The following is a 23,394-nucleotide window of genomic DNA, read 5'->3' as shown; positions in this document are numbered from 1 at the left end:
ATGGTCAGTTCCAGGCCACAAAATTTCTGGTGGTAACCCTAGTATCTTTTTAAATTGGGAGGACAATTCCTAATTAGACATGAACCCCCTAACATCCTAGACCTGGGGTAGCCAACCCTAGTCCTCGAGAGCTACCAACAGTGCATGTTTTGCAGGTCTCCTCACAGAATCACAAGTGAGCTAATTAGCTCCATCTGTGTATCTTTTAAAATGTGTCAGTGATTAATGAGTGCAGCTGTGCAGCAGCTAGGTTGTCTGGAAAATGTGAACTGTTGGTAGCTCTCGAGGGCTAGGGTTGATTACCACTGTCCTAGACTATATACGTCCTTGTATTGCTCTGTAATGAGATAACAAAAGTTAATTAGACTACTATTAAACTGATGGACATCAGGATGATAAATAAAAGTCTGATTCACCATTCAAGATGCCATACATTGTTTTCTGTAACCCCTTCTGAATATTCTAAAATAAATACCTACCAGAAAGTTTCAAAGCCACAACACAATCTGCATTCACTATTAGGTAATAGTTCAAATAGTCTATTACATTTAAGGATCGGTGAGCATTTATTATACAGATTTCATGTTTTTGGACTCACACAGCATACACCACATTTGTTTTCCTTTTTGTTATCCTTTTTTTTTTAGTAAAATAAACTAAAGGTTCTAGAAGCATTGGAAAAGCACTACCCCACACCCAACACCGTGATTTAAACACTCTGGTCTACACCTCGTTGGTGAAAGGTTCATTCGGCACGCAGCAAGATAATACGCCTAGTCTTACATCATACCTCCAGGCTATTTGAGAAATGACTGAGGAAAAGATGATGATGATAGGCTTTATATCATGGAATAGTTAGCACAGTCTCCAGACTTATACATTTTCATACCTTACTTTTACATACCTTACCATAACCATAGACTCTGAATGAACAGCAAAGTGTGCCAAGCACAGTAGTAGAGGAGCTAGGCACCTAGCCTGAAGCATGAGAAGCAAAGCATGTCTGTTAAGTATACAAGCATACCATTTAAAAATGTCCAGTAATATTTACATTCTTAAAAATATTATAGTCATAAAAATACTCTCTCACAGTTATTACAAAATATAAAATGAGTACACTAAACCTTGACGACGACATTTGTGTACAGAACCTTTCAATAGTAGATCTCCGTTATACAGAATAAAACATATCATGGCATAGTCAAACATGGCACCGGGTGGCATTTCAGGGAATAGAAAGAACCATTCTGTTTGATATCCTGTAGATGCACATATTAAAAACTAGCTGACCCGCCCGGCGTTGCCCGGGAAAACCTTGGGGTTTCTTTATTTCCAAAATTGCTGAAAAATGTCCTTTTACAGTATGCTGTGCAAAAGACCTAAGATTATAATTTGTTATCGATTTTACCATAATGTTAGAATGTGTTTGCATTGATACTCAATGACGGCAATGAGGTGTGGTGGTGTTGTTTGAAACACAACGCTCCTGAGTTGATAACTTGTATGTGTTGATGAATTCCACATCCACTCCTGAGATTTAGCACCTACTGTATGACATATCCTCCAACATCGTAGGGTCAGAAATCGGTACAAAATCAGAAAGGGACGTGGCCACACCTCCATTTCTATACTTTTAATGGTACAGTTTGTAGGGTGTGTAATTACAGGCGCTGAGTTCGTGGGGACTGGGGTGGGCGTTACTTACCGCGCCATAATTAATTAAAAATGTAATGTAATGCACCACTGGGAATGGGTGCAATGGGCCAAATTCTTCCCTTCACCCGCCGGGCCAATCCACTGATCCAGCCATCACAATCATCAATGGATGCATTGATAAGGTTTGGAGTGTAAGAAGTTGAAGAATAAGACTGAGAAAAAGAATTTCCATGTTATAAAGTGTACAATTTACTCAATAAATCGTGAAAAAAAAATGTAAGTGTACATACAGTAGAAGTACAATCAAGAAAGGAAAGTAGGATTAAAAAATAAGTTCTGATTCAAACAGATAATTGTTTGGATGGGGTGGAACAAATCTATAGGTGGGGGTATGGATATTGTGGGCATAATTGGTGTTTGTTACACCTACAGGGGGCCCTCAATTAATGGGATTTTCACTACAGTGTCACGGTCCCAGTGTCACCATCGGGGGATTCCCAATTGGGGTCCAGGTGTCTTTTAGGGACCCTTTACAATCTTGTACGTCTCTTCTCCTTGAGCTTACGGTCTCCCTTAATGATAGTCAGAAGAGAAGAGACCAACGGGATTGTAAAGGGGTCCCTAAAAGACCACCTGAACCCCAATTGGAAATCCCCCTACGGTGACACTGTAGTGAAAATTTCTCATCAACTGGGGACCCCCTGTAGGTGTACCAAACACCAATTATGCCCACAATATCCATACCCCCTCAACCTATAGATTTGTTTCGCAACCCATCGCCATCCAAACAATTATCAGTTTGAATCAGAATTTATTTTTTAACCCTACATTCATTTCTTGATTGTACTTCTATGTACACATATTTTTTTCACGATTTATTGAGTAAATTGTACACTATAACATAACAAATCTTCATCTCAGTCTTATTCTTCAACTTCTTACACTCATAACATTCAAACAAATGCATGTAGCGCTCATGCCCATCGACCAAACATTATCTATGAACCAAAAGAGTCTGAAAAACCCTTAAGGCAGAGCTGTGCCTGATATCCAACTGACTAACAGGGTGAGTGCAGTGTACCCACGTTGTATTGATCAATGGGTGCATTGGCCAGGACAAATATTTCTCAGTGCAACTGGCCAGGAAGCACAGTATCAGGCTGGAGGACTGGAGAGACGGATATGGGGAACAAAGTAGAAACGGTACATTAGGTACAGTTTTTATTTGCCAGTACAGACTGTTAAATAAACGGCAAATTATTTTTATGTGTTCTGTGTGTTTGTGTGTGTTGTACTGTTTTTGTGTGTGTGTTGTAGTGTATGTGGTTGTGTGTGTTGTCAGTATCTGTCCAATGCGTAAGTGTGTGAGGTGTGCTATGTATATACAGTATGTGTGTGTTGTGTCTTTGTGTATATGTGCATTGTTTAAGTGTGTGTTTTGTGTGTGTTGTACTGGTTTTTGGGTGTGTGTGGTGAATGTGGGTGTGTGTTGTGCTGTTAGAGGTATGTTATGTGTGTGTGTGTTGTGTGTATCTGCCCTATGTGTAAGTGCCTAAGGTGTGCTATGTATAAATCTGTGTGTGTGTAGCGTGCTGTGTGTATCTGTGCAATGTTTAAGTGTGTGTGTTCTGTGTATTGTACTGTTTGTGGGTGTGTGTTGTAGTGAATGTGGGTGTGTGTTGTACTGTGAGTGTTGTGTTGTGTGTATCTGCCGAATGTGTAAGTTTGTGAGGTGTGCTACGTATATATGTGTGTGTAGTGTGCTTTGCGTATCCTGGCAATGTTTAAGTGTGTGTTTGTTGTACTGTTTTTGGGTGTGTGTTGTAGTGTGCATGGATTTGTATTGTACTGCATGTGGTGTGTTGTGTGTGTGTATCTGTCCAATGTGTAAGTGTGTGAGGTGCTCTACGTATAAATGTGTGTGTTGTGTGCTATGTGTGCGTATGTGGTGTACTGTGTGTGCGTGTACAATGTGTGTGTGGTATGTGTGGTCTATGTATATCCTCAATTATTTCCTAATTGTTTAAAGCCTTCACCATAATGTTAGAATGTCATTCATACTAAATGACAGCAATGAAATCAGGTGTGGAGTTGTTCCTTCGCAAACGGTTTCCCAAATCATCGCTCTTTTCCCCAGAACATCAATGAAGGAAAATTAAAACTTGGTGTTTTTTAAAATTCTAAGTGAAATTTCCCAAAAAGGGCTTCGAGGTGCACACCACCGGGTCCAGAGGTATATTTTTTCTGAATTTGGTGTCTCTGAGTGCCACGGTGTGTCCGCAATGCTACGGACACGCACACACACACACACACACACGCACACAGACTCTTCAACTTATTATATAGATGTTAAATTCTAGTAGTATAGAGCTAACGTAAACTTCAGATGAAAGTAGACCTACAGTATAGATGTTTAATGTACTGGGGAGTTTGTGAAATACATTTCTTTTCAACAATGTTCACATTGCAGCAATGATAGATTTCCCAAACATATTTTGGTGCAAAAAAATAACTTTTTCTTTTTAATCCCTAGAAAGTGTGTGGATAAAACTAAGCCCTGGATCTCAGCACAAGATGAAATGCAGGCCACACACATTAAAATACATTCTTGCGGACACATGGAGACTTCCAGCTCTGTACTCCTGGTTAGCGGTGTGATCATTGCTTAATCACTTCAGCATGATTTGACTTTACTGGAATATTTATTTTCCCTGTGGACAGTAATGTTTTTATTTCTTTCTAAATCTAACACTAACAGCTGTGCCACAGACCTTAACCATATAGAGAAGATTTACAGAAATAAGTCATTTGCTTTGATTCTTATACTGAACAAAGTTGATTTTTTACTTCAAATTGCAGATTAAAAAATCTGTTTTCGTATCTACAGTATTCTCTACTACCTATATTTTGTTGTACAGTGCACCAGGATTATAAATCGAAAGGACAATCCATGCATTTTGTACGGGCGATTCAAGTGGGAAGTAAAGTCAGGACTTGTATTAGGGCCTAATAGGCCTGGAGCTAAAAATATTCAAGGGCCTATTATGAGAAGTTGGGGAGGTGAGGCCAACTCCATGTAGGCATGTTGCACCCATACACTAGAAGGCTCAGTATCTCCCTAAATACAGTATATAAAATTACGAATATTGCATAAATGTGTAAAATAGAAATGCAATTTTAATACTAACAGATATAGCCAGCTGTCCTCTATCTGGTGATCATCATGCTGTCATGATGATGGGCCTCTTGTTAGATGTAGGACTGGAGATGCCCCTGAGGAGAGCCCCACCTCTGAAGTACAGTACCTGATTTAAAATGGTCAGCACATACTGTACTCTAATCCTGGTTTCTGATTCATCCAGTTATGGTATAGGGGGTTGACAATGTCTAGGTCAACAGTCACTGTCAAAAGTAACTAGGTCGACACCTAAGAATGGTCAACATACCACAGTTCGGCATTGACAGAAGGTCGGGACAAGCTTAAGGTCGACATGGGCATGGTTGACAATAGTTTTTCACATTTATGGTGTCTATGTCGACATTGGCACTGTGTAAGTGTACTGCTGCATTTGCCATGCTTCGGGCACAGGGCCTCGCTGTGCTCAACACACTTATTTTCTCACTCTATGACCTCTTGGATGGAAAAGTATGAACCAAGTAGGTCTGAACGAAAAAAACTAGACCTTTTGAGTGTCGACCATGTCCACCTTAAGCTTGTGTTGACTTTTTCATTCATTGACATGACATATTTAGACCATTCTTAGGTGTCAACCTAGTTATTGAAGACAAATAGTGGATGACCTATTGTCTGTCGACCTAGACATCACCAACCGGGGACCAGATACCTGGTGGAACACCTGCTAAGCCTGATGCACATTGAGAGATCATTGTCTTCAGAGATGGTGTGTGGTGTAGATGGAACAGCATTTGCAGCTCCTGCTACACCCCAGCATGAAGGCACTGATCGCCCTATGTACTTTAGACTCAGAGCAGGGGATCCTCTCTACAGAGAGGCAAGATCTGCTATGTTGAAATCAGCGTCTATGGAGCCATGCACAGCCAATCAGTCGCGGAGCTACCACGTAGCCCACTCCTGATTGGCTGAATTAGGACCCTGTGAATGACATCACCGGGTAATCCGTCAGTCTCGGAGGGGGGGGGGGGGGGTTGCTGCAGATCCTCAATCTGTTTGGAGCCGTGTGTTCAGTTTGGAATTAAGTGGACCGATCTATGCCGATGGAGCTGGGGAGTATGATTTCCTTTCACAGGTATCACCTTGAATTTCACTGGGGAAGTGGACCAAACCTACATGGCAAGTCTGTGTGAATGTTGTGTGTATTCAATTTTTATTTAAATCAGGGTTTGTGTTTTATTGGGACATTGGTTTTGTTGTAGAACTACAAGACCCAGTGGGCCCATTAATACCCCGTATGCTAGGACTTGTGGTTCGACAACAAAACCCAATGTTCTATTTTCTATACTTTTACTGGCACTTGGGACAGCATTGCTGGGAGTGCCCTGGAGAGGGGAATCCCAACTCCCCCAGGGATTCGGCCCTGGCTGACCAGCCATGGCTGTCATATTTTGGACGTGGAAGCTTGTATCAAAAGTCTCCCCAGGCTGTGACATGACACCGCTGGCTGTTTGAGCCCACTGCTGGTTTACAAAATACAGGGGGGCCCCTAGTAATTTTGTCCCCTGTTCTTTGGGAACCACGGCCAGGCCAAGAGCCCGGTGCTGCTTTAAAAAATACAGGGGGACCCCAGCTGTTTTTTCCTGGGGCTGGTTATTGCCGCACGTGGGGACCGCATGCCAATTTTTCAATTATTTATTTCTTCTATTTTTCTGATTGATCCATGCGATGATAATGCATTGTATCTATTGGGCTGCCAGTAATTATTGCAGCGAAATACGATTGACTTCCCCATTGGAAAATACAAATCCGGAGAATACGGCAGTTTAGTAGATTTGCTATATTCTCCAACGTATTTTTGGCCGATCCTGGTTGTAACGCGGATCGGCCATAATTGCCAATCTTAGCAAATTTTGCCCCACATCTCGCATAAACTAAGAGGTTTGAACTAATGATTTAATTGTATTCCATTGACTGGATTAAGAGCTCAGATTACAAAAAAATTTACACTACCGCAAAAAGAGATAATTGTCCAGCATATTATATAAATCACTGTAACCCACAGATGACAGCCCCATACCCAACAAAAACATCCACAAACTACAAGCCCCATAACCAAAGCAAAGACTCTCCATTGACTCACTTGGTGCTGCAACTAACCAACAAAAAAGTAATAAGGACCAAATCTATCATTGGTTGAAGCCTCAATGTTTCATTTACTACATTTAAATTTTGATTGACAAGCGTTTGCAATAGAACACAACACATTATACTTGTATCCAAAAATATTGCAGATTCCTTTCTGATTGGTTTGTAGCAGCGTTATCAGAGCATGTGATCTTATCAGTTGTCCAACACCTCACCATCCCTTCCCACAGGGCAGATTCCTACGGTTTACACGACATCACAACTATTTACATACACTACTCATATTTTTTCCTACTCCATTAATAATCAAATGAGACTTGAGGAGGATATAAGAGATCTCATTTACTGGCAAAAAGAAAACATTCAGGTTTTTACCATCTACTAGCATATTTAAGGCTACATTTACTGGTATTTATGTGCACAAATCACCTAAAACCTTTTAGCCAATGTCATAACACACAACATACTTCGTGGCCAGTTAACACTTGCAAGAGGACATCAGCTGACCAGAGCCCAAAACAAATCGCAATCACACACAGATGAGTCTACGCTCATACCTGTTGTGATGCATTCCCACGTATGCACGCATTGGTGTATGCATAAGAACATTACATTCTTTTTAAAAAACTGTTTGTTATATAGCGCAGCATAGTCCGTTGCACTTTACAATAGGAGACAGTGATACGTCAAACTGGGTATTTACAGACAGTCAAAGGCATGACTATAGGGAAATAGGCTTTGATATACAAGGATAGATATTATTTATTGCATTAATTCTACCAGAATGCAAAGGTTCCTGGTGTACTACAGTATAGGATACGGTGTGAAAAAAAAAGAGAGTGTGTATATATATATATATATATATATATATATATATATATATATATATATATATATATGAAGGTTAAGTGGCTGGTTCTGAAATTTGATAAGCTTGCCTGAAGAGGTGAGTTTTCAGAGTACGCTTATAGGTTTGGAGACTGACGGAGAGTCTTATTGTGCTTGGGAGGGCCTTCCACAGAGTGGGTGCAGCCTGAAGAAAGTCCTGCAATCAGGAATGGAAAGGAGTAATGAGTGTGGATGAGACGTAGATCTTGTGAGGAGGGTAGAGGTTGGGTTGGAAGATATTTTGAGATAAGAGAAGTTATGTATGTTGGTGTAATTGGTTTATGACTTTGTGTGTAAGTAAAATAATTTTGAAATGAATACGATATAATACAGGTAACCAATGAAGTGACTGACAGAGTAGCTTTGCAGACGATGAACGTCTGGCTAGGAAGATTAGTCTTGATAGACTGTAGTGGTAAGGCCAATAAAGGCCAATAAAGAGACTATTGCAGTAATCAATGCGTGAGATGATGAGAGCATGGATTAGAGTTTTGGCAGTGTCTTGTGTAAGGTAAGGACACATTTTGAATTCTTACATTCTTTGTAGGAAGCGGATGTAGTGCCCATGCATGGAAACAGACACACTTGGGTCATGGCAAACAATACGCAACTGCTAATACAGTAATCATGGGTCTGATGAAAATGGCCACATCTGTATCTGTCACATTAGCCCTGATTCTGAGTTGGGAGTAAGGCAGAATATACAGTAGCAAGTATCGGTGCACATGGACATGCAAAGTTTTTTTTTTTTTTTTTTTTGCATGCCGAGTAAATATTGGCTGCTTTTGGATGTAGCCCACAAATGCTGAACAGTTTTGTAGATGAATTTGGACACACCCTTGCAGTGCAGCATGTTGTTACCCGGGTGCACAGTTGCATTCTCTGTTAGCTGTACACTCATCCCTGGATTGCTGGCTCAGCAGAAAGCTCAGTTCTATTGGATGTTAATGCAGTTCTGACATGCATAAAGGTGCTACTATTATCTTCTACACATGAAGTGCAGACATTTTATGCAACAATTAGGAGGATCGTAAGACACACAAATTCCATATGATGACAAGACATTGAAGGCAGAGATCACTAGGTGCATTTGACGGACAAGGCCAAAGAGTAACAATTGTAGCAGCTGTGGAGAAATGCACACACAATTATTGTAAATCAGCAGTGTAATCAGACACCAATAATTAAGAAGTCGCTGGTGCCTGACATATATGTGCGGCTTCATATGATGTGGCATGGTTGGCATGAAGCGACAGGGAAAGGCAGAGGCATGACATTTGGAATAAAACTATACGTCACCCTAGCTGTCCTTCACAGGTTATTTTTACTGAACTATGTTTCTCTTCTGGTTTTAGAGGAGACATACAGTATGGTTTATGCTGCAAGTTTGGAGCAGCTGTGGGCAGATAAATAACTACAATTTCTAATGAAAACAAAGCTTAGGATACCACTTGTCAGGTTTATATATTTAATACATTTTATTTAGAATCCTTTTAAATTGGTTCTATGTACAGTAGTCTCATAATTTTATTTACAACCCCCCTTAACCGAGTGTTTTGGATCTGGATCTGTTCCAAAACACCACCCTTCCATGTTTTGTGTTTTGTATCTGGATTTTTTTTTAAACACAAGTATAAAAAAAAAAAACACGCTGGGTACTTGTGTAGTTTCATGGCGGCAGTTCCGTAGTCAGTGTAGTGTCTCTGTCACAATCAGCGTAGTGTTCCCGCGGCCAGCGTAGTTAGCGTCCCTGTCAGTATCAGCTTTGTGTTCCCGCAGCGGCGTAGTCAGACTAGTCGGTATGTTCGCGGCTAGCCGGAGCTTATGTAGTTAGCGTAGTCAGTCAGCATTATGCAGTTAGCATAGTCAGTCAACATTGTGTCCCCACTTATTAGATTGTGTCAATTATGGCTGCCGAAGCATTAACAATCTTCAAAAAAGGACAAGAGTGAAATAGTCCCAAGGCGCAGCCAATCCTTGCAGCCACAAGTTGAAAGAGGGACCACAATCGACGTCCCTACTGGTCGGACGTAGCAGAAGAAGAACAAACTTGTCGGCGCTGGATTTGTTGTCACAGTTTAATTGATAGTTGTCTCAATAAAATACAATAAATCAGAGGAAGTACTTCACTATAGAGATAGTACAAATGTATCCCAGTGACTTTTAGAATAGGGGTCCGTACCCAACTCACAGGAAGGTAAAGAATAGTACACCTATAAAGGTATCTTTCGCTGGTCGATCAATAGAATCACCACGTGCTGGATGGGACCCAACAGTAAACAATATATTTAATGAGGGGTGCGTACCGTACTCACTCTCATAGGAGGTTGGGTCAAACACGTAACGGTTTCTTTTAGGGGTCACCACTTAGTGTAATATAGCTCTCAGTACCAGATCAAAGGTGACACTTGCTTCGATGCGTACCGCACTCACTAAGGCAAAGTGTTGAAGCATATAAGGGTATCTTTGTTAGGAGAGACCTCTGATCCTTTCAGCACCTCATCTCAATTCCCACAAACAGTGGTGTACATTGAGGGAGGAAGGAAAAAACAATGGTCTCATTCATAGTCCAAAAAGTTTAATAAACCACAAGATAAAAGATGTATAAAAACAATGAGTAAAACAATCACCTGAAGAAACGGTCACATTGGCCAATGACCGCATAAACAGGTCATTGGCCTGTGACTGTCATTGGGAGATGGGCAGGGATAGGGGGACGGTGGCGCGGCGAGGAGCACCGGGGGAAGCAGCGGAGCCAGCTCCGTAGCCACGTGCGAGCGTCTCGTGTGCACGCGCCCCTGGCGAGAGCCGGCCATTGGCAGAGGCTGGCAATAGAATCACCAGCCCCTGCAAAGATGGAGCCTGCTCAATCTGTATAACAATCTTATGTGGGAGGCATGCACCCTTGATGTGATGTCCCAGCCCCAACGCCGGATTGGAGGACCTGGCAAAACCATTGAGGTGGACGAAAGCCTGTTTGTATAGTGTAAGAGCCATGGTGGACACGTCCTACCACAGCAGTGGCTCTTCGGTGGGATATCACGTGAGACCGGTGAATGCTTCATCACAACAGTGGCCAGCCGTGATGCCAGGACCCTAATGTCTGCCATCCAAACACACAACAGCCATCAGACTGTTGGCGTGCGTACAAAACACAATAATTGGAGCAGGGGGTACCTGGACTGATAACTTGCAGGAATTCATATGGCGCAAAACCCTAGGGTCGGAGGACGCTTTCCTGCGCATATTACATGCACTGACTCTTGTCCCAACTGCAAACAAAGCAGCCAACACTGAGGATGACGCAGCTGCTTCGACGGCTGCATCTGAAGTTGATTTTTTTTCAAGTGTTGTGAGCGCAGCGAGCCCCGCAAGAGGATGCGTTAAATGAGCCTGAAGCATGGCGAGCGCAGTGGAATACAGGTCAAGTAATATGCGTGCGGTCACCATGCTTCGTGCTTATTATACGCGTGCGCTCGGCACACTTTAGGCTCAGTGGCTCGCTGTGCTCGCTACACTTTATAGCATCAACTACACACCGATGTGGATATTGGGGGTATGAACAGGCCGGGAGGAAGCATATCGCATGCACTCGCCACACTTCGGGCTGGTGTGGATAGTGGGGGTTTGAAATGCAAGCATTTGCCAGTATGGAACATGGAGCACTGGCAAATGCGTCCTTTATTGTGCATGAGAGGCACTTGCACACTGCACCCCCTTTTGTGAACGAGACGCACGCGCGACAGAACCCCTAACCCTGTCCATCTCCCTGAAGTGGATACGGGCAGGGTTGCTGCACGAATTACTTGGATGCACAAACGTATGAGACGCTTGTGTATCTCAGGCATATGGAGTGCCTCTCTGCCGGCGCCCGCATGATCACCTCTCTGCCGGCGTCCACCAGCTCAGGGGATCTGGCAGTTACCAGCGCTGTGTGAGAGGCGTTCACTTGGCTTGCTCCGAGGACAGAGCTGCAGCTCACGGGTATAATACGGTAACTACGCTGCCGGACAGGGACAGTATGCTGACTATGCAGGGCTGCCGCGGGGACACGCTGGCAGTGTAGCTTAAGGTGCCGCCATGAAACGACACAAGTACCAGTGCTGAAATCACAGAATATTGTTGACCTGAAAAACATTAATTTACAATCATTTCCAGTCTATCCTAAACACCGAGGTAGATAGAGGACTATGCACATCGACACAAGTGGGCGGCACAAACACTGGACTGATACGGCACACTTAGCTTCAGACGACGTTGAGGGGACAGGGGAAGGGGCTGGCGACCAGTGCACAGGTCAGTGTCAGGGAAATATAAACAATAAGATATGTTGATCCACAATAGCTAAGTTATTTTTGGAAAGAGGGTATACTCCCTCCGTACATCTCAAAAGTGGAGGTGCACCCAGGAGAGTAAATATAGGTACAAAGAAAAAGGAAGAAAGACTCTCTCTTTTTTTGGGGCACTCTTTTGCTATGATTATTCGTGGTAATCTATAGGTTTCAATTAATTTGTATTTCAAATGTTGTAGAAATCTGTGGTGAGGTACCCACCATCAAACTTGCCACTTTTTTGGCATATTCACAAATTGAGGCTTCTCATGTGAGAATTACAGGTAGCTACTGTATTGAAGGGTAACCATAACCGTGGTTACGCAGGGGTTTGTAGTAAATCACTAGTACACAAAGTTGTGGGGGGGGGGGGGGGACAGAGCAAAAAACAAAGTTCTGTTGAAGTTCCCCTGATTTATGAGACATTTAAGATTTAACTTTTAATTTTATACTTTTTAAATATTTGACTAGACAGACATTTTTTTCAGACAGGGACACACATACACATAAACAAATATGACAAGAAAGCAATATACGTTTGTATCTCCGTGCACTCTGGTGCAAATCTGAGCCTGTGCTCTTGTTCATATACACGTTTTACAATCCTGGAAACCAGGCTTGAGTGGATACTTTGTTGCTAATTTCCTGTAACGATTTAATCCCCAGCAAGGAATAAAGGATAAGCAAACCTTGTATGTATTGAAAAATTCAGTATGCACAGACAATTTTTATTTTCGCCACGGAGGACGTATACACCATCCTGATACAGATATCACTGTCACAGTGTGGAGTTTTTATCTGTAGGTTAGGAAATGCGTATAAACTGTACTTTAACACCTTATCAAATACAAGCTAATAATAGTCAGTGTTTTTATAGCAGGGTTTCTTTATGCAATTCTTACAATTTTTTACACAGTTTTGAGCAGGTCAGTTATTTATTTGAAGCAGTTCTAGACCTCTAGAGTGTCGGTATAAGGTAACCAGTGATGCCTCTCTAGCTCCCATACACAGCAGAGAATTCTGAAACTGTATGGAGAGGTGGAGGGGAGAGAAATAGTGTAGTACTCAGAGCCTGAGATTCCCGATAGGGTACTGTATGGTGTTCCCAGACCGACTTTATATACCGGTAACAGAGGCAGGTATTCAATGCTTGCTCTGGGGAGCTGCAGTGAATCCTGTGTAGGATTCGCTGCACTTTCTCCCCAATTCTCCCTGTAGGGAGATTCGCCGGGCAGCCGCCCATTCTCCCTATTCAACGCCTCAGGGGCTCTCTGCCCCTGGTGGCAAATTTTAACCCCCCGGCGAATGCCGCCGGGGAGCTGGGGGGCGGCTGCAGGCAGGGAGATGGAAGCCTCCCTGCCTGTGCCAGACACTGCAGGGGTGAAGGAGGGCTGTGGGGGACAGAGGGAGAGCCCCCAGAGCTGGCAGGGGGCTGTGTTAGGGAGCCGCTACACACTGGTCCCGATCGTGCATGTGTAATGATCGGGACAAGTGTGCAGTGAATATATGAATATTAATGAGCGGCTCCCGGCTCGGCCCCGTGCTGGTGAATGTGTAAAAGAAATTATTTTTTTAAATATATTCATGTGCTGCAAGCACATGAATAAAAATAGCATGCCACTTCACAGAAAAAAAATCTGATTTTTTGACACCAAAAAAAAAAAACAACAAAATGCTTTATTTTCAAAGATCACATTCCAGTTCTCCAGAAAAAGATGACGAATGTAAAATGGAGAATCCGGGGAAAATCACTGGAGAAAGCAGTTCTCCACTTCAGCATTGAATACACTCTCAGCGAATTCCACTAAAAACCCAATTGAAAACCACTGGCGAATCGCGGAGAATCACAAACAGAGAATCGCCAGACATTCGCTCTTCATTTGCAGAGAATTGTGTCCATTGAATAGGGCGAATTGTTTTTCCAGTGAGAAAATTCCCTGTAAACCCGGGGAATTGACTGATTCCCCAGAAAATATGGAGAATCAGAGGCATTGAATACTGGCCAGAGAGGTAGTGGAGTCTGGTTAAACAGGAGAGTCCCCCTTCCCGTTTCACAGAGAAGTGAAGTGGAGTGACGCCACTACAGTGCGCCTCCCACAGCAGCAGTTAGCAGACGGACAGACCTTGCCAGGTGCCGCGAGCGCATCAAGCACACATACAGGTACCCTCTCGACGATCTCTCGTACATGGCCCCTCTGTATGTGCAACCCTGTCTCTGTATGCTTAACCCTGCCTATGTTCAAGTCAGGACACAAACTTATCTACAGCTTCTGTATTCACATTAACCCTTCCAATTTCTGGCAAGAAACTTGGACACACTAGTTTTTCTCAGAGCTATAACTATCCTAGCTGGATTAACCCTTTAAGTACCGCTCATCCCCCACCTCTGTACTGTGTTACATGTGGAGGACAGCAGCATACTGTCCAGCATTATCTCTCTCCTGGTTTACCTACCACTTGGGGGCCACTCACCCAGACTTTTCCCCTAAGTACCACCCTGCACTGGAGGCTATCTAACCAGGGGGACAAAGGGACTCAACTGGGCAGTAGTACCCTCACTTATTGGCTCCTAAATATAGGAATCCCCTTGGCTTGTGCACACAGGCCCGCTCACCCGCAATACCCACAAGGCCCATCAAAAATAACCTGATGGTAGCCGGTCAGAGGTGTTGAAAACATTTTTGGGGGAAGGGTGATCTCTTCCAAAACCTATGTACTAATTCCACCCTGATTAGACGGTATATAAAGCTGGGCAGCAGCCGCCTGTCACCTAAGGGCCCCCATACTTTCCCTGACACCCCCTGGGGGGAAGGTGTTCCCCCACAATACCTGTAAAGCCCACCAAATTATCGGTGGCAGCTGACAAGGGGATCAGAGGTCTCTGTGAAACGGGAAGGCGGACTCTCCTGTTTAACCAGACTCCACTACCTCTCTGTTACCGGTATATAAAGTCGGTCTGGGAACACCATACAGGCTCTGAGTACTACACTATTTCTCTCCCCTCCACCTCTCCTTTCCATACAGTTTCAGAATTCCCTGCTGTGTATGGGAGCTAGAGAGGCATCACTGGTTACCTTATACCGACACTCTAGAGGTCTTGAACTGCTTCAAATAAATAACTGACCTGCTCAAAACTGTGTAAAAAATTATGTTAGAATTGCGTAAAGAAACCCTGCTATAAAAACACTGAGTATTATTAGCTTGTATTTGATAAGGTGTTAAAGTACAGTTTATACGCATTTCCTAACCTACAGATAAAAACTCCACACTGTGAGTGATATCTGTATCAGGATGGTGTATACGTCCTCCGTGGCGAAAATAAAAATTGTCTGTGCATACTGAATTTTTCAATACATACAAGGTTTGCTTATTCTTTATTCCTTGCTGGGGATTAAAACGTTACAGGAAATTAGCAACAAAGTCTTGAATTGTAAACCTAATAGATACAGTATCCACTCAAGCCTGGTTTCCAGGATTGTAAAATGTGTATATGAACAAGAGCACAGGCTCAGATTTGCACCAGAGTGCACGGAGATACAAACGTATATTGCTTTCTTGTCATATTTGTTTATGTGTGTCCCTGTCTGAAAAAAATGGCTGCCTAGTCAAATATTTTAATAAGTATAAAATTAAAGTTAAATCTTAAATTGTCTCATAAATCAGGGGAACTTCAACAGAACTTTGTTTTTTGCTGTCCCCCCCCCCCCCCCCCCACAACTTTGTGTACTAGTGATTTACTACTAACCCCTGCGTAACCACGGTTATTATTATTATAATTTATAAGGCGCCACAAGTGTTTTGCAGCGCCGTACAAAGGAACAATACAGGGAGACAAAACTTGGCATAACATTGAATAAATAACAAAAGTAGAGTACAAATAAAGAGCGCCACAGTTCAATACACATTACAGCTTAACTATAAGTAGTGAGGACTCAATCAACATACAACTAGAGGCTTGAGGCCAATGATGGAGATGGGGTCGACGTGGATAGTGGGGGTATGAAAAGGTCGGAGGATGCGTACCGCAGCGCTCGCCACGCTTCTGGTTGGCATTGATAGTGCTGGTGGCGTTAACAATGGTTATTGGGGGCTCACGATTTTTAGCTCATGCATTTTATGGATGCATAAGATCCATGAGATTAAAAAAATCGGGTCCATTGCGTTGATTGTATGCCTTAAGTACCTTAAACTTAAGGCATACAATCAATGAGATGGGCGCCATGCTAGGAAAGCAGTACCAACATATCCAAAATTCGTCCATACCTTACACAAGACACTGCAAAAACTATCATTATATCATGCACTCATTATATCATAAATTGACTATTGCAATAGCCTCCTTACCGTTCTTTCTAAGAAAAGACCCACCACTACAATTAATTTTGAATGCAGCTGTGAGGCTGATCTTCCTTGCTAGATGCCCTTCATCTGCTGATCCACTCTGTCAGTCCCTCCATTGGTTGCCTGTATATTACCGCATTCAATATAAAATACTTTTACTTACATACAAGAACTTACAGCAAGAAAAGAACAGCGCCAATCCAGAGATAATTAAATTAAAATTATTTTTACTTGGTATAATAAACTCTATATAACAAATCACCGGCCGGTACAATATAAAATATATATATATTACATATAGAAATGCACAAAATTACTTAAAATTATATATATATTAACTTCTTTATGACATAGTCATCAGTTTCTGTTAATATGGTACCTGATCGGCACAATTTAGCAGCACCCTGTGATTAGATAGTCCCTGCCCAGTCAGAGAAATCCTGCCCATGCAAGCCTGCAAAAATATCGCAGGCCTCCGATCAGCTGAAAATCCATTCGCAGCTCACCATCTAATGATTTTCTCACTGTGTGCATTCTGTGCATAGCCTAGAACCTATCCATCCAGCAAGATAGAAACATAAGGATTGATGCCAAAGCTGACATCACACACACTCTCCCTTTAAACACCTGGGCACACCTGCGTTTTACCTCACACTCCCTGAAAAATGGCAGATGACACCCACAAACGCCAGCTTCCTGTCATTCATATTGTGAATGGCCAGTGATTACAAAAAGCAGCTGGAATATTAGCGCACAATGGTATGAGCATGCATGCTACGACTCGTACGCATGTGCAGTTGTTCAATAATTATGCTGAAAATTTGCAGCTGTGCAATCAGGTCTAAATAACCTCCATAAAGAGGAGAGAACAGCAGCGTTATAATACTGTATGGTGTGTGTTCAAGAATCAGAGCAGGCATCTCCAAACTATGTGAAACTGCAAGTCCCATCATGCATTGCCACAGTTTTGCTATTAGGGAATGCTAAAACTATGGCAAGGCATGCTGGGATGTGTAGTTTCACAACAACTGGAGGGCCACAGTTTGGACATGCCTGCATTAGAGGCTTGCAGCAAAGCCAGTCAAATCTTTAATTCCTACCTCAGTTTCAGGTAGGAATTAAACTTCTATAGCACAATTCTCATACACAATACAATTTAGGAAGCAAAAGGAGTTGCCCGTGTACTACCGGGGGGGAAGTTATGGTACTTATGTATTATCTGGGCTCCCATGTTAAATGCACCCCATTTTGTCATACCCCTACTATACAACTATGCATGGAGTTGATTTTATATAGTGTGGCGAGCGCAGCGAGCCACCGTGCCCGAAGCGTGGCGAGCCCCGCGAGGGGAGGCGGTCTCATAAGAAAAACGTGAGCCCAGATATTACATAAGTACCCAAGTTATTCCTAGAGAAGAATGAACACAAGTGAGAAGAGATGCAGGTATTGATGGTAGGTACCGTATTTGCCGGCGTATAAGACGACCCCCCAACATTTCCACTCAAAATATAGAGTTTGTTATAAAGTGCACCCGGCGTATAAGACGACCCTCCCACTTGGAGGCATGTTTTTCAGGGGAAAAAAGTAGTCTTATACCCCAGCAAATACAGTAAGTGCTGTAGATGAAATGGAAGAAAAGGGCTATAAAACCAGGAGGGATGAGGACCCTGCCCCAAGGAGCATACAGTCTTGAGGGATTTGCCATTTAATAGGAGTAAGACCCCCTAAAACTAACAAGGGTGCCTCAAGACCCTCACTTGGAAACTGTTGCTGATCGTAACTCACCATTAGACGATATAGCACACTTTTTTGCCAACAAGAAAACATCCTCTTTAACCCCTTCATGACAGAGCCAGTTTTTGCCTTCCTGACAGAGCCCTTTTTTTCAAATCTGGCATGTATCACTTAAGTGGGGATAACTTTTTTTTGCTTTTACTTATCCCAGTGATTTTGAGATTGTTTTCTCGTGACACATTGTACTTCAAGTTAGTGGTAAATTTTCGTCGATACAGTCTGTGTTTTTTTGTGAAAAATACCAAAATGTCGTAAAAAAATGGAAAATTTTGCGATTTGCAAAATGTTAAATTTTCTGCTTGTGAGACAAATAATCTTACCACTCAAAATAGTGAATAACTAACATAGACCATATGTCTACTTTATGTTGCCATGATTATTTCAACCTCATTTTCATTTTTTTGGACACTAGGAGGCTTAAAATATGAATAGCAAATTCTCAAATTTTCAAGAAAATTTCAAACTCTGATTTTTTTAGGGACCAGGTCAGTTATGATGTGACTTTGAGTGACTTGTATGTGAGACACCCCCATAAATGATGCCATTTCAAAAACTGCACCCCTCACAGTATTCAAAACAGCATTTTGGAAGTTTGTTAACCCTTTAGGTGTTTCACAGAAATTAAAAGAAAGTGTAGGTGAAATTTCAAAATTTCATTTTTTTTGCAGATTTGCAATTTTAATACATTTTTCTAAGGAACACAGTAGATTTTACTAGAGAAATGTGACTAAAAATTGATTCCCCCAATTCTTTGGTTTTCATAAATATCCTATATGTGGCCCTAGTGTGCACGGTGACCAAACCACAGGCTTCATAATAGAAGGAGCACCTACTTGATTTTGGAGCCTCCTTTTTATGAGATTATTTTTTAGGCACAATGTAGGTTTCTAGGCACCATAAGATGCTAAAAGTTAGGTACCCCCCCACAAGTGACCCCATTTTGCAAACTACACCCTTCAGGGAATTCATCTAGGGGTATAGTGTACATTTCAAACCCCCAGGGGTTTCACCAATTGTGGTACAACTGGGCAGTGAAAATGAAAAAAAAAATATTTTTCATTTTCACAGCTCAGTTGTATCAAAATTGGTGAAACCCCGGGGGGTTTGAAATGTACACTATACCCCTTGATGAATTCCCTGAAGGGTGTAGTTTGCAAAATGGGGTCACTTGTGGGGGGGTTCCACTGTATGGGTGTTTCGGGGGTCATTCAACCAGAATCTGTGCTGCAAAATCCAAAAATCACTCCTTCCCTTCTGAGTCCTGCCATGCACCCAACTGGTATTTTTTGGTCACACATGAGGCATTGCCGTACTCGGGAGAAATTGGGGCACAGATTTTGGGGTGCTTTGTCTCCTTCATTCCTTGTGAAAATGAAAAATTTTGAGCCAGATCTGCATTTTTGTGTAAAAAAATGTAATTTTTTACAGAAAAATGCAGTTCTGGCTCAAAATTTTTTATTTTCACAAGGAATGAAGGAGACAAAGCACCCCAAAATCTGTGCCCCAATTTCTCCCGAGTACGGCAATGCCTCACGTGTGACCAAAAAATACCAGTTGGGTGCATGGCAGGACTCAGAAGGGAAGGAGTGATTTTTGGTGGCGGAATGAATGGTGGGTGCTATGTCGCATTAGCAAGACCCCCGAAGCACCAATACAGTGGAACCCCCCCACAAGTGACCCCATTTTAGTCACCAGCTTTGGGAGGGGGGCTGGCGCTGCGGCTGGCGGGGGGGTGGGAGGGGTGCTGGCGCTGCGGCAGCCGGGTGGGTGGGAGGGAGGGGGGCTGCCGGGTGGGAGGGGGGGGGGGGGGCGCTGGCGATCGGTGGGGTATATACACACACACACACACACACACACATATATATATATATATATATATGTGTGTATATATGTATATATATATATATATTTATATATATACATATATATACACACACACATATATATATATATATATATATATATATGTGTGTGTGTATGTATATATATATATATATATACATATATTTTCAGTGCATATATTTTATTGTGCACCTTTTTCAGCAGCTTGATGCTGCTGCTGCTGCTGCGGGGGGGAGGGGGGAGGAGGGCAGCGCTGCGTGCGCTCCAGTTGCTCCGGGGGAGCCGTTGGAGCCGCTGCTGCTGCCGGGTGAGTGCCCGGCGGGTGCGAGGGGTGGGCTGCACATCGGTGGTGATCGGTGCTGTACCTGACAGCACCGATCACCACCGATCCCTGTGTTACCGAGCGGCTTAGCCGCCGGTAACACAGGAAACGCTGTGAATGGCTGTTCAGATTTGAACAGCCAATCACAGCGATCGCCGACCGGGGGGGGCACCCCTGCCCCCCCTGGGCGGCGAGGGGGGATGTCTGCTGTCAGGGACAGCAGACATCACCTGTCACTGCGTCTCTAGACGCAGTGACAGTTAGAAGTCATGACGTATATATACGTCATGTGTCGGGAAGTACTTCCCGACCATGACGTATATATACGTCAAATGTCGTGAAGGGGTTAATGCATTCTAAGCTGGAAAGCGTGATGAGTAATAGTAGGTGATTAATAGCATGTGCAGACTGGAAAATATCAGTGACTTCAATAATAAGTGTCTTAAAAATGTCTGTGCCCCCTTTTTTGAAGCATATCCAAGTCTCAGCAGGCTAATGCTTTGTATTCATGTGAACATAATTAACAAAAAGTTTCTACACTGAAAAACATTTGCCACCTAATCCTTTCCATGGAAGACACAAAATTCCTAAGAATTATGGATACAGAATTCTTTATGGACAAATCAGTTATTTGGGTAGCAACGCTTCCATTGAACTCAACTAGTGGTTATCTTCCCAAAAATAAGGAGCAGATCCCAGCAAGAATCATATCCATGAGGCATAACCTGGAAAGAAACCAGAACTTAAAAAAAGCACTTTGTAGTCTCTATGACAAATAAAACTTGACAACTGCGATGCAGAACAAGTGCCTCCACTCCAGAGTGTTGTAAAACATTGGTATCTCAAACCTCAGAAGTATACAATTTGTATAAAACGCCCAGCAAAAAGGTGGGTGCCCCAGAAACCCATTGGGTGTCCCCATAGGAACGCAGGCGTGGTGATGCCTGCACAGGGCTGGGGGCTGACATCAGATGACGTTAGTGCCTGTCCTGTTTTCGGATATTTCCGAGCCAAATAAGTCAGTATAGGCTGACTTATTTGTCAACTAAGGAAAAATCATTCAATGGTCAGGGACCATCAAATCAGTTTTTGCTTCCGAGAGAATTCGCCGGCGTTCGATCACCCGGTGGGCAGCGTTAGCACGCTGACTAAGCACCAAAAGACTGCTGCTTAGCGAACCAAGCTGAATCAGGCCCTATAGGTCATTAACCAAGCTGAATAAGGCCCTATATGTCATTAACCAAGCTGAATCAGGCCCTATGTGTCATTAAATTTCACCTAGAAGTGCTAATCTCTCCAGGAAAGAATAAGCTATTATAATAGCCAGTATCTAAAAGATTTATTGCTTAACCATTAGTGAAAACAGAAAACAGTTGTGATATTCCTGTGGCATTGCAGCAATGATACGCATGATGAGAATATCAGGTACTAAATAAAGGTGAATTCTTGGTCTTTATTTTGTAGCAGGCAAAACAGCATACCAGGTAATCAGCATAAGCAAGTATGGTTACATCAGTGCAGCATACAGGTCTCGCAGCATAGTACAAACTCCTCAGAAAGCTCCAGTGGTCGCTATCATAGTCCACACCCCGGCCTATCACTTGGGCAGCTATTCCAGCATCAAGAGCTATGATCCACTGCCCTGGAAACAATTTTATTAGGAAGCCACAGGTGCTGAATAATCAGCCCATCTTTGATCACATAATTTTTTTCTATTTTCTTGCTGCTGCTCTAAAACCTGGACTGGATCTTCCACATGACTCGCATGTGAAAATATGCTGTCCCTGCCATAATACATGCATACAGATGGCACTATCCTCATCTGGTGCACCAGCAAAACATCTCTGGCAGCTGCTGCACGTCTCACACGCTCACGTGCCCATTGTGCGAATCGTGCGCACGAGTGTCTCAGATGCACGCATGCCACATTCGCTGTCAGGCCTCTGCAAATGGCGTGTCGAGGCCCGCTAGATGAGGGCGGCTTAAACTGTACATACAAAAGCTGTGTATATATTTCTAGACATGACAGCCATTGCTACAGTAAATTGAGACAGCAACATTGTATCTACAAATAACTGTACCAGAGTTCTGAAAGTGTTCAATTCAGATAATAAAAATAATTTTAAGAATTTAAAAGCATCAATTATTCAGCATAACCCTGGGACAAGTATGGATTTACAGAAGTTAGATATTCCAGGTTTTAATTGGATAGGGAGCATAGTTGAGGTTGAAAAAAGAAGTATGTCCATCAAGTTCAAGCTAGCTATGATACCCCCTGTACTATAATCTACCTATCGTAGCTTTGGGCTAAATACCGATTATAGGTTGTAACCCTTTATGTTTTTTTCCAGTAAATGTTAGTCCAACCTTATTTTAAATGTATTTAATATGTCTGCCCATACTACCTCCTCCGGAAGGTGGTTCCACAACCTTACTGCCCTAATCGTAAAGTAGCCTTTCCTCCTAATGGTACAGAATCTATTTCCCTCCAGTCTAAGCGCATGCCCACATATCCTAGTCTCTGCTCTCAAACCACTGAGGGTACCTGATCATTTGTTGTTTTGCCCCTTGTTTGTACATGTTAAGCAGGTCTCCTCTTAAATCACAGGTCTTCAACCTGTGGCCCTCCAGATGTTGTGGAACTACATTTCCCTGACCGTTTTGGCATGCTCTTATAGGAAAAAATGTGGCAATGCATGCTGGAACATGTAGTTTCACAACATCTGGAGGGCCATAGGTTGAAGACCCATGACTTAAATGCTTCTTTTCTGGTGTAAACATTCCTAGTTTGGTTAATCTTTCGTCATAGGATACTAGCTTGTATAAAAAACCTGAACGGATGAAAGTGTTTTGTTAACCTAAGTAGCCTTAGTGACTGCACTATGACACTTAGCACTGCACCCCAGTTTTTTTTTTTGTTGACTTGGACTCCTTGGTCC

This window comes from Crinia signifera, chromosome 3 (genome assembly GCF_055691185.1).
Source record: "Crinia signifera chromosome 3, ASM5569118v1, whole genome shotgun sequence".
Taxonomy (NCBI): Eukaryota; Metazoa; Chordata; class Amphibia; order Anura; family Myobatrachidae; genus Crinia; species Crinia signifera.
This window is presented reverse-complemented; position numbering follows the sequence as displayed.